This window comes from Lygodium microphyllum, chromosome 23 (genome assembly GCF_053477565.2).
Source record: "Lygodium microphyllum isolate KBCC chromosome 23, Lygodium_microphyllum_v1.1.10, whole genome shotgun sequence".
NCBI lineage: Eukaryota > Viridiplantae > Streptophyta > Polypodiopsida > Schizaeales > Lygodiaceae > Lygodium > Lygodium microphyllum.
Genome location: NC_141157.1, coordinates 101816707 through 101832480, shown reverse-complemented (window position 1 = coordinate 101832480; position 15774 = coordinate 101816707).

The following is a 15774-nucleotide window of genomic DNA, read 5'->3' as shown; positions in this document are numbered from 1 at the left end:
GGTCATGCAGATTATGAACTGTAAGACACCAAAATGTGCATGGGACATTTTGATGTGGCACTATGGCACTATCACTAGTGCACGCAAAATTCAGTTGAAGCAAAAGTTTAATACCATGGATAGGAAAGGACGGTCCATACAGCATTATGTAATAGAGATAAATACCATTTTTTATCAACTAGCATCTGTTGGAGTTGCAGTTGATGACAAGGATGTAGTCGTTGTTACATTGAATGGCCTTGAACTAGAGTATAATTTGTTTGATACATCCATATTGGTACGATTAGAAATGCTCGAGTTCAATGAGTTTGTTGCATTGCTTGTGCGTGAAGAGGTTAAGCTTGGTTTAGCTACAAGCTCAAGTAGCTCCAAAGGTAGAGATGCATTTTTTAATTCAAATCAAAGAGGTTTTGGGAGCCGTTGCAATGGACGAGGAACTCAACAAAATACATTTCAGAATGTAAATAATCAACAAGGATAGAATGCTAGAGGTGGTGGAAACTTTTGAGTGAGGGGGGGATCCAACTGTAGAGGCATAGGATCATGGTAGTCACATACTATGCATGAAAATACAAACAAGGATAAGGACTGTCACTATTGTGGAAAGTATGGCCACATTGCCAAGGAATGTTAGAAGAAAGACAATCAGAAAGGCAAGCAGTAGGGTCATTATGCTTCTTCTAGTCATACTGAGGGTTCTTCTATTGATGGGTTGTTGGCTATGGCATATGTTTGAAACCATGGTGCTAAAGAGAATAAGTCGAATGATGTATGGTATATTGAATCTAGGGCATCCAATCATATGACATCACATGGGGAATGGTTTATTGACATTGCTCCACATAAGCATGGATATGTTTGTACATAGGAGATGACACTCAACATAATATTGAGCATAAGGGTGTAGTAACTTTGGTAATTCATGATGGTCAGAACAAAATCATGCATGATGTATTACATGTGCCCTCTATTACAAATAATTTTTTTTGTCATTTGACCAGATGATAGGAGAAGAACTTGCACGTTTGCTTTAATAAGCATGGTTTTTTTATAGAGAAATTTGGCAATGGCTGCAAACTGATTGCTCAAGGCAAAAGACATGGTTAGATGTTTACACTGGATGCTACATTGACTCAATTGAAATCACCCATGTTTGCAAATGGACAAGGCAACATTAGAGACCTTGAAATCTAGCACAAGAGGATTGGTCACTTGAATATAAGGCTACAAACTATGCAAAGAAAGTATTTGTTGTTGCCAAAGGTTGCATACGCTAAGTTAGGTCATATTTGTGATGTGTATCAATTTGGCAAGCTCGGTTTCCCTTTATAAAACATGTACAGAATAGATCTAGGCCACTACAATCAATACACTCTGATGTATGGGGGCCAACCCATAATGCATCTCTTAGAGGATCCAAGTATTATGTGGCATTTATAGATTATTTCAAGAGGTATGTATGGGTGTATATCCTAAAGGATAAAGGTAAGGCATTTGCTATCTTTAAGAACTTTAAGTAGTAGGTTGAAAATGAATTTGATTACCTTATCTCATATTTGAGATCTGACGGGGCTGTGAATATGTATCTAATGAGTTTGATAGGTAGTAAAGAATGGCATTTAGAGGAAATTCACATGCAATTATACTCCACACTAGAATGGAGTGGCTGAAAGGAAGAACAAGATTCTTATGGAGATTACTCATGCAATGCTTAAGCAGAAGAACATGCCACTGTAATACTAGGGTGAAGCTATTATGACAATAATGTATGTGTTGAATTGAACTCCAACAACATGCATTCATGACATGATATTGTACTAGAAGTTATATGGGTGCAGATGAGACATTAGCCACTTGAAAGTTGTTGGATACATTGCATATGTATGTACATATTTTAGATGAGAAATAGTGGAAGTTGGATCCTAAGGTACAAAAGTGTGTGTTCATTGGTTATGCTCAAGAGCGCAAGTCCTACAAATGCCTTGATCTATTGACTCATGAAATTGTCTTCAACAAAGATGTTATCTTTGATGAAGTGGCTTTGTGATATAAATCACCTACTACTATTCCTACTAATATGTCTGTAGATCATGTATCCACTATTACTCCCCAACAGACTACTACTATATCTGGGCCTACTGGTGATGTCTCTCCTAGTGTATCTCCTTGGACTGGCAGGTTACAAACTTATGCATCATCATCCACTAACAACACTATGTCAGTGAGGGGGAGAAATAATGTAGAAAGCAAGGGTAAAGAAAAAGCCTTTCATGATGGTCCTAGTTTTTTAACATTTGGATATGATTCAGTTGATAGCCTAGAGAGTGAGCTCGGAATTCCATTTGTGTATACTCTTGGTGTCATGCAAAGTAGATATACAATGCCTCTTGAAAGAAGGGAATCTAGCAGTGCACCGTAGTTGAGACACTCACAGAGAATGAGATATCCACAGTTGATAGAGTTATGTATAGTGGATACTCTACAAAGCACTATGCATATATGACTAAGGTTGTGGAACACAAAGATCCTACTACTACATTTAGTGAAGCCATCTTGGATAAGAACTAGTGCAAAGAAATGGATGAGTAAATGAATGTGTTGTGAGATGGATCAAGAATTCTCATCTCATGGTTTGATTGTCGGAAGGCACCAAGCCTCTATTTACTCGAGATCACAAGCACGAAAGAAGGAAATCTCAAAGAACTAGAAATGATTTGATTTATTGAATCACAAAAGTTGTTTACGAATTTGAATTCGTCCGGCTTCTTGATGCTCAGAAAAAATTCTTATCACGAACAAATTCTTATCACATCATAGAGTTGTCTTCACCTGAATGCAAATCCTCTATCTTTTTCTGCAAATCACCCTCATTACAGCATGTACTACCTTTTAGTTCATCAACATGAATGCTTGCATCACCATCAAGCTCTTTGTTAATCACCTCTATAATCTCTTTCATTGTACTATCTTCTTTGAATTCACTCAATTCCCCAAGGACATCTTTAACTGATACAACATCTTGAGTCAAGCTTCTTCTGATTGCCACAAAGTTGTTTGTAGGGCTCTTCTTGACTGCTTCATAGACTTCCCATACATGTCCTACTAGCATTGGTAAGTCAAGCTCCTCTCATTTGCTTTCTTGTGATTGCCGAATTCTCAATCTCGCGGTCTCATCCAAGAGCGATTTCTAGGCTGAATCAGGTAACATTGAAAAAGCACTAGTCCAGTCTCTGGTCATGCCCTATCTATAGCCGGCCTTCACTCCATCGCCATATCCAACCTCAAATGCTTCCTGGATGACTGAGTTCTCCCAGTCTCAATCCCATCTTGAAGCCAAGCGCCATTCCTTGTGCTTCTTGCCTCTCTGTTGTCTTTTTTAACCTTTTTAATAGCTTGGTTTCCTCTTTAAAAAGAAAGGCCTCCCATGAATAGCACTCCCAAAATATCCAAATGTCAGGGCTAACAAAGGGAAAAGTAGGCAATTAGATTTTGAGGGAAACAATTTTTGGCCCTTAGGTGGCTAAAAGGCATCCATTGATCAAGCTTGATTTGTTTGCTATAGGTGGTAGGTTGGACTTTCAAGTCATATACATGGTTGGGATAAAGCATAGCTAGGTAGATGTGGGGTCCTCTCATTGTGAAGGTTCAAAATGAGAAGAACCAATAAGGGAAGAGGAAGAGAAGCACACATAATCCTTCAAAAATTTTATTTCCAATATCTTTGTATAGTAGTGCATAGGTATACTGAGATCCTACTTGTTATTTAGATCTTCAACTGCAACTAAGCCTCTTCCATCAAGCTCATGGGGGTGAACATTTCCAAGTTTTGAAATCTAGCTTTTACATGAACAAGAACCTAGACATATCTAAAAGATAGTAATTTGTTTTCTGCTTCCTCCTTTTCCATCTCTCCATGTTATGTTTGCAATATGATGATGACTTTGTAGTCAATAGTGCTTCCTCTTTTGTTCATGTCGTCACCCAATATTGATATCAAGAAAGACTTTGCTATCTTCGTGATGATTGAGTGGTAGTTCAAACTGATTTTGGTGGCATTGCTAATGTAGGCTCTTTCATCCCACATGAATCAAGTTCCCTTTGAGCTTTGTAGTTGAGCTTCTCCTGTCGAGTCTATCACCTGCATTAACTCTTTGGCCATTGTGAACAATCAAACGAGTTATGTTGATCTATTCAGTGTATGCATGTTGGCAATTGCAGTGCCCAAAAAAATTTATGCTTTTTTAAGATCAGTTTTGCAGGTATTGATGGCATTGAAACTGACAATGGGGATCAACAATAGTAAGCCCAATCTTAGGACCCCAAGTTCTCCTCCACACAGATGACTATCATTAAAACACTCCAAAGTGGCTTCACAGTGGTGAATGCACAACTTCACGATATCTGCCCCCTCCAAACCTACACATCCTTCAAACGGGCCAATTTTTTGACTACTTGCAGCATTGTTCCCACCAGGATCATATGGGTAATCATCTAGATAATATAAGTAGGTAAGTTGACATAGGTTATTACAGCATCCTCCTAGATCATATGGACAAATCAAAGTAGGTAAGTTTTTGTAGATTGTCACAGCATCCAATGGCTTGATCTTCTCCCCTACAAAAATCTTTTCTATAGCATCCAGATCTTCTTTGGCTGGTTGATCTCATCAAACAATCCCGTGACTCCAAGCTATCTTTCCTCCTTCAATGGAATAAGTCTTGTTTGTGCCTTGACCACATTGATGTTTATATCCATATCCATCTCTATAAATGGCATAAACATTGGCAAGTCATCATCACCCCCTGTAATGTAAGAGGTCTCATCTTCCATAAGTAGCACATTTGATATGATAACCTCATTCGGAATCTGAATAACTACTTATACAACATTTGTGCTAGGTGAAAAATCCTTTAGAACCTCTACAAGCATCTGCATCAACTCTTCATTATCCTCTTGTTCCTGTTGCATTAAATCCAGTTTTTCTTTACACTTATTGTTACTCTTATCATCTGGAATGAAAAACCCCTCTAATGCTTCATCAAGAAGAGCCAAAAGTTTCATGTCTTCCTTCATTGCCAAAGAATCCTGCAAATCACCTCTATGATGACCAAAAGAAACCTCATCACATATATCATACATAGGGGTATTATGAATTGTAAAAAACTCCTCCTCCTTATAACCCTCCATAAGATATTTGTGAACTACAACATCACAAGACTCAGCATGCATCATAAAAATAGCATTAAATTTCCTTTCCATAGCATCATCATAGCAAACCTTCTCACTGAATGCACCAAGTGACTGCACATCATCCTCCATAGTAAAATCACAATCATATGAACCATAATCAAAAGCCGCAGAATAGTCCATGTAGATAGTATTTTCCTTCAAGCTAGTCATAAGACAATCTACACCTTCATCTCCATCCTCGTTGGAACCACTCTTGGAGGTAGTTGTGACATTCATCGCCTTTGAAAAATTTTGTTCAGCTTCAATTTGGTTTATATCTTTGACCTGTGTAGAATTGTCCAAAACCTAGTTTTCCAATTGTGCATGGAGAACTCAAACTCTGTCCTCATCATGATGTTCCAGAATATCACCATCTTTGTTGAGATATCGAGCTCCACTCGTGATATGCCAGGGTGACCGTTGTGCATTTATGTCACCGACTTGTCAGTTGTTGCAGATGCGGTTGGTACACTGCCCATGAATAATAGCTAGATGACAGCTATCCTTATCTACTCTAGTTCCTGGCTCAGTTAGTATGCCACCTTAGTTAGTTGAGTTTGGTTTTGAGACCCATATATAGGGTTCTTCTATTTCTATGTACTTGAGTTCTTTTTGGCTTACACAACTAAGAAGAGGAAAACTATTTTCAGCCTCCACCTCTGTGTGTATTCCCCCATTGTGCAAGCAAGAAAGCTACAAGTGAGACTCTTTCCTTCTCTCCCACAATCTTGACATGGTATCAAAGCCTTGTTCGTGGTAAGGAGCTCAAGAAAGCAAGCCAAGTTCGCAATGTTCTGGTAAGAGGACCAGTGTTGCTTTCATTTTTCTGTTTTGGGAGCAAGTCTCTGCAGGTAGCACAGCCGAAAAGTGCAAGAGTGCATTGTCTCAGATTGAGATGCCCTTTGCGGTGTAGCAGGAGGGCAGTATATGCTGCGGGAATGGGCTTTAGCCCTCGGTTGCTCTGTTTTTTTGATTTGAGGCCATTTCAGGGCCTATTTTGGAGGCGGAAGTTTTCTGCACGCACTCAGGAAAAGGCCCTATTTTATACTGTGCGACCACTGTTCTACAGGTCGGTGAAAAGTTACCACAGAAATTGCATCGTATGCTTGTGTGCAGAGACATTGGGAGTTACAAAATCATCCTTGTTTCCTGTTTATGCAAAATCGTCACTAGGAAGTGACTGTGTGGTCAAATACCACTTTCGTCAGTTTTGCAGATTTGCCCTTGTGAGGGTGAAGCTGTGTTTTTTGCAATGTTCTGTAATGGCATCTGATTCTCTTTCACAGATTGTAACTGAAAAGCTTGACAAGAATAACTTCCAAGCATGGAAGTTTAGAATGACGAATTTCCTTATGGGAAAAGGATATTGGGAATTTGTTGCAAGAAATGAAGAAGAACCAGTTCTTCCTGATGTTCCCAATCAACAGCAAATGCAGGCATTTAAATCATGGCATGAGAGAGCCAGGAAAGTTATGTACTAGCTGTCTATCAGCATTTCAGACTCTATGATTGTGCATATTCAAGATGCAAGTACGCCAAAGGAGGCATGGGATACTTTGTCAAAAATGTATAGCAAAAAAATGCAAGCCAGGAAAATGCAGCTCAAGCAAGAGTTGCATAATGTGCAAAGAGAAAATATGAGCATCAATGACTACCACATGAAGGTGAAGAAGATTGCAGATGCACTTGCTTCCATTGGGTTGCCAGTGGAAGATGATGATTTAGTTTCTGTGACCTTGAATGGTCTAGGAAAGGATTATGCACAGTTCCGAACATCCATTTCCGTCCGTGAAAGATTTCCTGATTTTGAGGAGTTGATTGCTCTTCTAATTTCTGAGGAGCAGAGAAATGGTGGTGCATCTTCTTCAGGAGGAACTTCAAAAGAAGCTGTCTTCTACTCAAATGCTAGAAGAGGTAGAGGCGGAGGTAGAGGAGGCCGATCTGGAGGCCATGGTAGAAATCAGAATATGCAGCAAACTCAAGAAAACCAGTCCTATGGAGGAGGACATGGTAACTCTAGAGGTAGGGGGAGCCAAAGAGGTCGTGGTGGATGGCAAAGAGGCCAAAATGCAAACAGCAATGTTGAATGCTACTACTGTGGTAAAATGGGTCATATGGCTAAAGACTGCTATAAAAAGCAGAATGACATTATGAATGGAAAATTGCAACAATGGAATTATGCATCTTCTAGTAGATAGGGCGATGACAGAAATGAGCATTTGTTTATGGTGCAGCACATGAATAATTCTGTGACAAGTGCTGAAGAAAGCAATGATGTATGGTATGTTGACTCAGGTGCATCAAACCACATGACAGGTCATGCAGAATGGATGGAGGATGCAAGGAAAATGGAAAAACCAGGATTTGTGGAGACTGGTGATGATACTGCACATCCTATTGTGCAGATTGGAAAATTTCCTTTGTCTATGCAGGATGGGAAAAAGAAATACCTGTCCGATGTATTTCATGTTCCGAATATCACCAAGAATCTGGTTTCTGTTGGTCAAATGGTTGAGCAGGGCTTGCAGGTCAGATTTAATCCTCATGGATGCTTTGTTGAGGATATGAAAAATGAAGGTCACTTGATAAAAAAAGGAAAGAAGAAGGGCAGAATGTTTACGTTGGATGCAGACATGCCTGAATTGAGTGCAGCAATGTTTGCACATGGGACCGGTGTAGTTGCAGATATTGATATTTGGCATAAACGCATTGGTCATGTTAATTTACAGCGACTTAAATCAATGCAGGCCCAAAATATTGTTGCAGGATTGCCTAAATTCAAGGTTGTAGAAATGCATAAGGTATGTGAAGCCTGTCAATTTGGAAAACAGGCAAGGAAACCATTTCCTAGACATGTTCAAGAGAGTAAGAAGCCATTGGAATTAATCCACTCTGATGTGTGGACTACTAAATCAGCATCTCTTAGAGGCTATCATTATTTTGTCACTTTTATTGATGACTATAGCAGAAAAGTTTGGGTGTATTTTATGAAAAAGAAAAGTGAAGTTTTTGAGCATTTCAAAACTCTTAAAGCTATGGTTGAAAAAGAAACAGGCCTGCAAATAAAATGCCTAAGGTCAGATGGAGGGGGAGAGTACCTCTCAAATGAGTTTGCAAGGTTCTTGCAGGAGCATGGCATAAAGCAGCAATATTCATGTAGTCATACCCCACAACAAAATGGAATTACAGAAAGGAAAAACAGGCATATTGGAGAGGTATCTCGTGCCATGCTCAACGAAAAAACTTGCCAGATTTTTACTGGGCTGAAGCAGTTGCTACAGCAGTCTACATAATGAACATGACTCCCACTGTAGCAATACATGGGATGACTCTAGAGGAGAGGTATACTGGTAGGAAACCGGATATTTCTCATTTGAAGATTTTTGGTTGCATTGCCTATGTTCATGTGCCAGATGAGTTGAGATCCAAGTTGGATCCAAAAGCTGAGAAGTGCATCTTTATTGGTTACTCTCTGAAAGCAGAAAGGGTATAGATGCTACAACCCTTCTACTCGTAAGTTTACAGTGAGCAGAGATGTTATTTTTTATGAGATGAGTAGCTGGTATAAACCAGTAAATGTGATTGATGATGCAGATGCACAAAATGGTAATGTTGCACAGAATTCACAGCAGCAGTCACAAAATATTAGTGGACCTGGAGCGTCCTCTAGCAGTGGTTCACATTCTTCACCGTGGACAGGAAGATTGAGATCAAGAGAATCTTCTCAAAGCAATGCAGATAGTGGTATTCAGGTATCACGAAAAGGAAAAGATAAGGTAGATCAGCCCATGTTTGATGTGAATGCAGGTCACTCTTATGTGGATGGTGAATCCAGTGGCTCAGAACAGAGCATTGATGATGAGTTGGGTATTCCTTCTATTGTTACACCTAGAGTAAGGAAGACCAGGGATGTTTTGAGAGCACCTGGGAGTGAACCTACTTTGCGCAGGTCTACCAGAGCTAGGTATCCTGTGGATAGGCTGAAATATGATGGATTTATAGCCATTCACTATGCCTATATGGTCAAAGTGATACAGGAACCAGAACCCACTTCTTTTGAGCAAGCCATAGGAAAAGAAAAATGGGAGAAAGCCATGGATGAAGAAATGGATGCCTTGGAAGCAAATGCTACATGGGAATTGGTACCTTTGCCTAAAGATAAGAATGCAATTGGTTGTAAGTGGGTTTATAAGGTGAAGCACAATGCAGATGGTTCTGTGAACAGATACAATGCAAGATTAGTAGTCAAGGGGTATGCACAAACATATGGCATTGATTATGAAGAAACATTCAGTCCAGTTGCAAGGATGGAAACCGTAAGAGCAGTCATTGCTATGGCTACATCAAAGGAATGGTCTTTACATCAGATGGATGTAAAGAATGCCTTCTTGCATGGTGATTTGCAAGAAGAGGTCTATATGGAGCAGCCACCAGGTTATGTGCATGTTGTTCATCCTGAGTCTGTTTGCAGGTTGAAGAAAGCATTGTATGGCTTGAAGCAAGCACCTAGAGCATGGTCTGACAAGATAGGACAGTATCTTGTCACTATTGGCTTTCAGATTTCCAAGGCAGATTTCTCACTTTATGTGAGAAAAACAGAGAAATGTATTATGCTACTTGTCATTTATGTTGATGATTTGATTATGACAGGTGATAGTGATGAAGATATCCTTCATGTGAAAATGCTATTGAAGCAGAAGTTTGAGATGAAGGATTTGGGAGAGCTGCATTATTTCTTGGGCATTGAGGTGATTAGATCACCAAGTGGGATACAGCTCTTGCAGAGGCAGTATGGATTGGACATGCTATCCAAATATGGGATGACAGGCTGTAAGCCTATTTCAGTTCCTTTGGAGCAGAATGTGAAGCTGAGTGCAGATGCAGGTGAGCTTCTGGAAGACCCTACTATGTACAGACGCATAGTAGGAAGTTTGATTTATATGACTAATACCAGGCCAGATTTGAGCTATGATGTTGGATTGGTAAGTCAGTTTATGCAGGCTCCAAGGAAACCACATTTGGATGCGGCTAGATGCATAGTCAGATATGTGAAGTCCACATTGCAGTATGGACTATTTTATGAGACTAGGGTTCAGATACAGTTGCATGGATACACTGATGCTGATTGGGCTGGTAGTATTTCTGATAGACGATCTACCAATGGATATGTGTTCTCTTTTGGGAGTGCTGCAGTCACTTGGAGCAGCAAAAAACAGCCTACAGTTGCCTTGTCGAGCACAGAGGCTGAGTACAGGGGTGCAGCAATGGCTGCATGTGAGGTAGCTTGGTTGCATCAGCTACTTTATGATATGCATCAGCCTACAGATGGGCCAGTTGTCATTTATTGTGACAACATGAGTAGTATACACTTGGCAAATAACCCAGTCTATCCTGCTAGAACAAAGCACATTGAGGTGCATTATCACTATGTGTGGGAGAGGGTTTTACTAGGTCTTATTGATCTAGTTTATGTTAGCAAAGAGGATCAGGTAGCTGACATATTCACGAAGGCATTGGGCGCAGAGAAGCTGCGCAAGTTCAGAGACCTGCTTGGTGTGCAGGAATTGGGATTGAGCTCGAGGGGGAGTGTTGAGATATCGAGCTCCACTCGTGATATGCCAGGGTGACCGTTGTGCATTTATGTCACCGACTTGTCAGTTGTTGCAGATGTGGTTGGTACACCGCCCATGAATAATAGCTAGATGACAGCTATCCTTATCTACTCTAGTTCGTGGCTTAGTTAGTATGCCACCTTAGTTAGTTGAGTTTGGTTTTGAGACCCATATATAGGGTTCTTCTATTTCTATGTACTTGAGTTCTTTTTGGCTTACACAACTAAGAAGAGGAAAACTGTTTTCAGCCTCCACCTCTGTGTGTATTCCCCCATTGTGCAAGCAAGAAAGCTACAAGTGAGACTCCTTCCTTCTCTCCCACAATCTTGACAATCTTTGATAAGGCATGCATCTTTCTTTGCTTTAAGATTTGCACAAATTTTCTCCCAAAATTTGTCATACCTTGACTTTTTCCATAGACCATGATCTTCTTGTTCTTCTGGAACACCTGCATTACCAAACAGTCACCCACTTGAATAACAACATCTTCAAAATCTATCCAACTGTCTTCATATACTCCTTCCAATTCATGTATTTGCTCATGCAAATCCAAAATCACTAATTGTTTAAATTCTTTGATCATGCATTCATTTGGGACACCTCTAAGTTTCATCTCTGACTTGTAGCATGTAAGATAACCTTTAGCATCATATCTATCAAATACACATCTTTCCTCATATACTACATCTAGTGCATCTTCCACTACTTCATCCATCTACTTTTTTTGATTCATTGATTCCATAAGTTTTGTAAGTTCCATCATCACTACCATAACTCCCAACTTCACACTCCGGCTAGTTTCACGTCGCCCTCACATCTCCATTGCTTGCAATCCGATTTTTGGCTTTCATGTTGGGTTCACCATATATGTGAGATAGATTGAGAATTCTTGCCTCACGATTCAATTGCCGGAAGCCACCGGGCCTGTGTTTACTTGAGATCACAAGCACAAAAGAAGAAAATCTCGAAGAACTCAAAATGATTTGATTTATTGAATCAGAAAAGTTTTTACAAATTTGAATTATTCCGGCTACTCGATGCTCGGAACAAATTGTTATCACATCGCAGAGCTCTCTTCACCTAAATGCAAATCCTCTATATTTTACTCCAAATCACCCTCATTACAAAATGTGCTACCTTTCAGTTCATCAACATGTTTAACTGATACAACATCTTGACTCAAGCTTCTTCTGATTGCCACACAATTGTTTGTGGGGCTCTTCTTGATTGCTTCATAGGCTTCCCATACATGTCCTACTAGCACTGGTAAGTCAAGCTCCTCTCATTTGTTTCCCTATCCTGGAAAGGCAAAAGCAACTCTCAAAAGCTCCAAGCTTGCTAATTGCAACAACTCGCATAAAACATGACCTTGTACTAGTCATTGAGTCCTCCATCTTTAATCATGATCAACTCCAAACTTTTGGCCTCAATACATCAATCGCAACCACAGTGACAATAAACACTCCATATTTCTAGGCCTCTTTCTTTTCCATCCTTGAATACTTGTGTTCTACATATGCCACTGTAAAAAAGATGCAGTGCTTTATCCAAAGTAATTGCAGACAATGTTGCTTCTGATTGTTGAATTCTGAAGTTCACAGTCTCATCCAAGAGCAATTTCTCCGTTAAATCAGGTAACACTAAAAAAGCACCAATCCAATCTCTGGTCACGCCATGTCTATAGTTAGCCCTCACTCCATCTCCATATCCAGCCTCGAATGCTTTCTGGACAGCTGAGTTCTCCCAGCCTCAATCCCATCTCTGAAGTCGAGCACCATTCCCTGTGCTTCTTGCCTCTGTGTTGTCTTTTTTACCCTTTTTAATAGCTTGGCTCCCTCTTCAAAAAGTAGGGCCTCCCATGAATAGCACTCCCAAAATATCCAAATGTCAGGGCCAACAAAGGGAGAAGTAAGCAGTCAGATTTTGAGGGAAACAATTTTTGGTCCTTAGGTGGCTAAAAGGCATCCATTGATCAAGCTTGATTTGTTTGCTATAGGTGGTAGGTTGGACTTGCAAGTCATATACATGGTTGGGATAATTTTGGGCAAGCCTAGCTAGGCAGACGTGGGGTCCTCTCATTGTGAAGGTTTGAAATGAGAAGAACAAAGAAGGGAAGAGGAAGAGAAGCACACACAATCCTTCCAAAACTTTATTTTCAATATCTTTGTATAGTAGTGCATAGGTGTACTGAGATCCTACTTGTTATTTAGATCTTCAACTACAACTAAGCCTCTTCCATCAGGCTCATGGGGGTGAACATTTCCAAGTTTTGAAATCTAGCTTTTACATGAACAAGGACCTAGACATATCTAAAAGACAGTAATTTTTTTTCTGCTTCCTCCTTTTCCATCTCTCCATGTTATGTTTGCAATATGATGATGACTTTGTAATCGATAGTGCTTCCTCTTTTGTTCATGTTGTCACCCAATATTGATGTCAAGCAAGACTTTACTATCTTTGTGATGATTGAGTGGTAGTTCAAACTGCTTTTGGTGGTATTTCTAATGCGGGCTCTTTCATCCCACGTGAATCAAGTTCCCTTTGAGCTTTGTAGCTAAGCTTCTCATGTCTAGTCTATCACCTGCATTAGCTCTTTGGCCATTGTGAACAGTCAAATGAGTTATGTTGATCTATTTAGTGTCTACATGTTGGCAATTGTAGTGCTTAAACAAAGTATGCTTTTTTTAGATCAATTTTACAGGTACTAATGGCATTGAAACTAACAACGGGGATCAACAATAAGCCCACCAATCTCAGGACCCCGAGTTCTCCTCCACACAAATGACTGTCATCAGAACACTCCAAAGTGGATTTGAGTGGGTGGACGCGTAGCATCACGATAGCTTTGTGGCTGTAAATTAGACTTGGGAATCGGTTGCATTGCTTGATGGCAAGAATTCTATTGGTTGTAAACAGGTGTATAAAGTAAAGTGCAAGCCTGATGGCAGTATTGAAAGGTATAAGGCTAGGCTAGTGGGGTGAAAGGTATGCATAACAATACGGCTTGGACTATGAAGAGACTTTCAACCCTATTACTAAGATGGTAACTATTAGAATCGTGATTTCTTTGGCTACAAAAAAGGGCTAGAAATTACAGCAAATGGATGTGAAGAATGCATTCCTGAATGGTGACTTGGAAGAAGAAGTGTTTATGGATCAACCTAAAGGGTATGTACAACCTCAGTATCTGAATTCTATGTGTAAGCTAGAAAGGAGCTCTTCATGGGCTGAAACAAGCTCCAAAAGACTGGCATGCAAGCATTAGCAATTACTTGCAAAGTCTTGGATTTACAATGGCAAGGCTAATCATTATCTATTTACCAAAAAGACAAAAGAAAGTATTGTGGTGCTAGTCATCTATGTAGATGACCTCATTATTACAGGTCATGATGACATTGGAATATAGGATGCATTGTTAATGCTAAAAGCTAAGTTTGACGTGAAAGATTTAGGTGAGCTAAAATTCTTTTTAGGCATTGAAGTGGTAAATTTAGCCAATGGACTTTACATGATGTAGAGATAGAATGCATTGAAAATGCTATAGAAATATGGCATGAGTGATTGTAAACCATTGGATACTCCGTTGGATTAGAATACCAAATTGCATATGGATACTGGAGCTGAAATTTCAAAAGTTACCATATGTACAAGTAGATGATGGGAAGCCTTATCTAATTGACCATCACTAGGCCTTATCTTAGATACTTAATCGGTCTTATCAATCAATTTATACAAAATCCTAGGAAACCCTACTTGGATACAGTGAGAAGAATTATGTGTTATGTCAAGGCAATGATAGAATATGGACTCTTTTATGAGAAAGATAAGGACTTGAAGCTCATGGGATACACTAATGCAAATTGTGTAGGTTGTCCTTATGATACGGTCTACTAGTGGTTATGCATTCAACCTCGGAGCAATGGCATGATTAGTTGGAGTAGCAAGAAGCAACCGACAGTTGGACTCTCTAGTACTCGGGTAGAGTATAGAGGTGTTGCATTAGTAGCTTGTGAGACTACTTGATTGTTGAAGTTGATGGATTTGAGTATGTAAGTAGATGCTCCAATGGCATTGCATTGTAATAGTATGAGTAATGTACTTCCAGCTACAAACCATGTTTATCATGCCAGAACAAAAGACATAGAGGTACAATATTACTTCATACGAGAGATGGTACTTGTAGGAAAGGTGGACCTCTTACATGTCAAGGCAGAAGACCAAGTAGCTAATATCTTTACCAAGTCACTAGGTAAAGATAAGTTTAGTCACTTTAGAGAGATGCTTGGAGTATAATATATTTCCTAAGCTTGAGGGGGAGTGTTGTGAGTCAAGCCCCATCTGTTATATCATACGTATCCCGACATAACAACTATAGATCTTAAAAGTCAATAGCCATGTGTGTGTCATTAGTAAGTCGGGTAAGACTAAGATTAACCATAGTTAGTTAAGTATGGTCAATAAGTTATATCTAGTTTCATTTTTTTCTATTGTAGTGTGGATTGGTTATATAGACTGTATAATAATGGAAGAAGAAGTGATCATTTTGCTCTTGGTTCCTACTCCATTTCTTTCACTACATCTTTTCTCTTGCATTTTTATCACCAACAACCTCCAAGACACTACCCAATGTGCACAAGCTTTTGGGATGTGTCTAGGAGAAAAAGGATGCACCTGGTTCATTAGTTTCAATAATACCAAATGCAATGATTTTGATAGCTTGAAGGACCTTTTTATTAAGAGATTCTCTAAAGCAAGATATGTAGATAATCTAATTGTCAAATTGATGAACCTCAATCAGAAGGACAAAGGAGATCCATGATTATGTAATTCACGTTCAAAGCCTCTACAAAAGGATTCCAATAGATGAATGGCCCACTCAAAAGGCACTCTCCACTATATTCATCAACAAGGTAATGGAAAAGGAATTCTACAA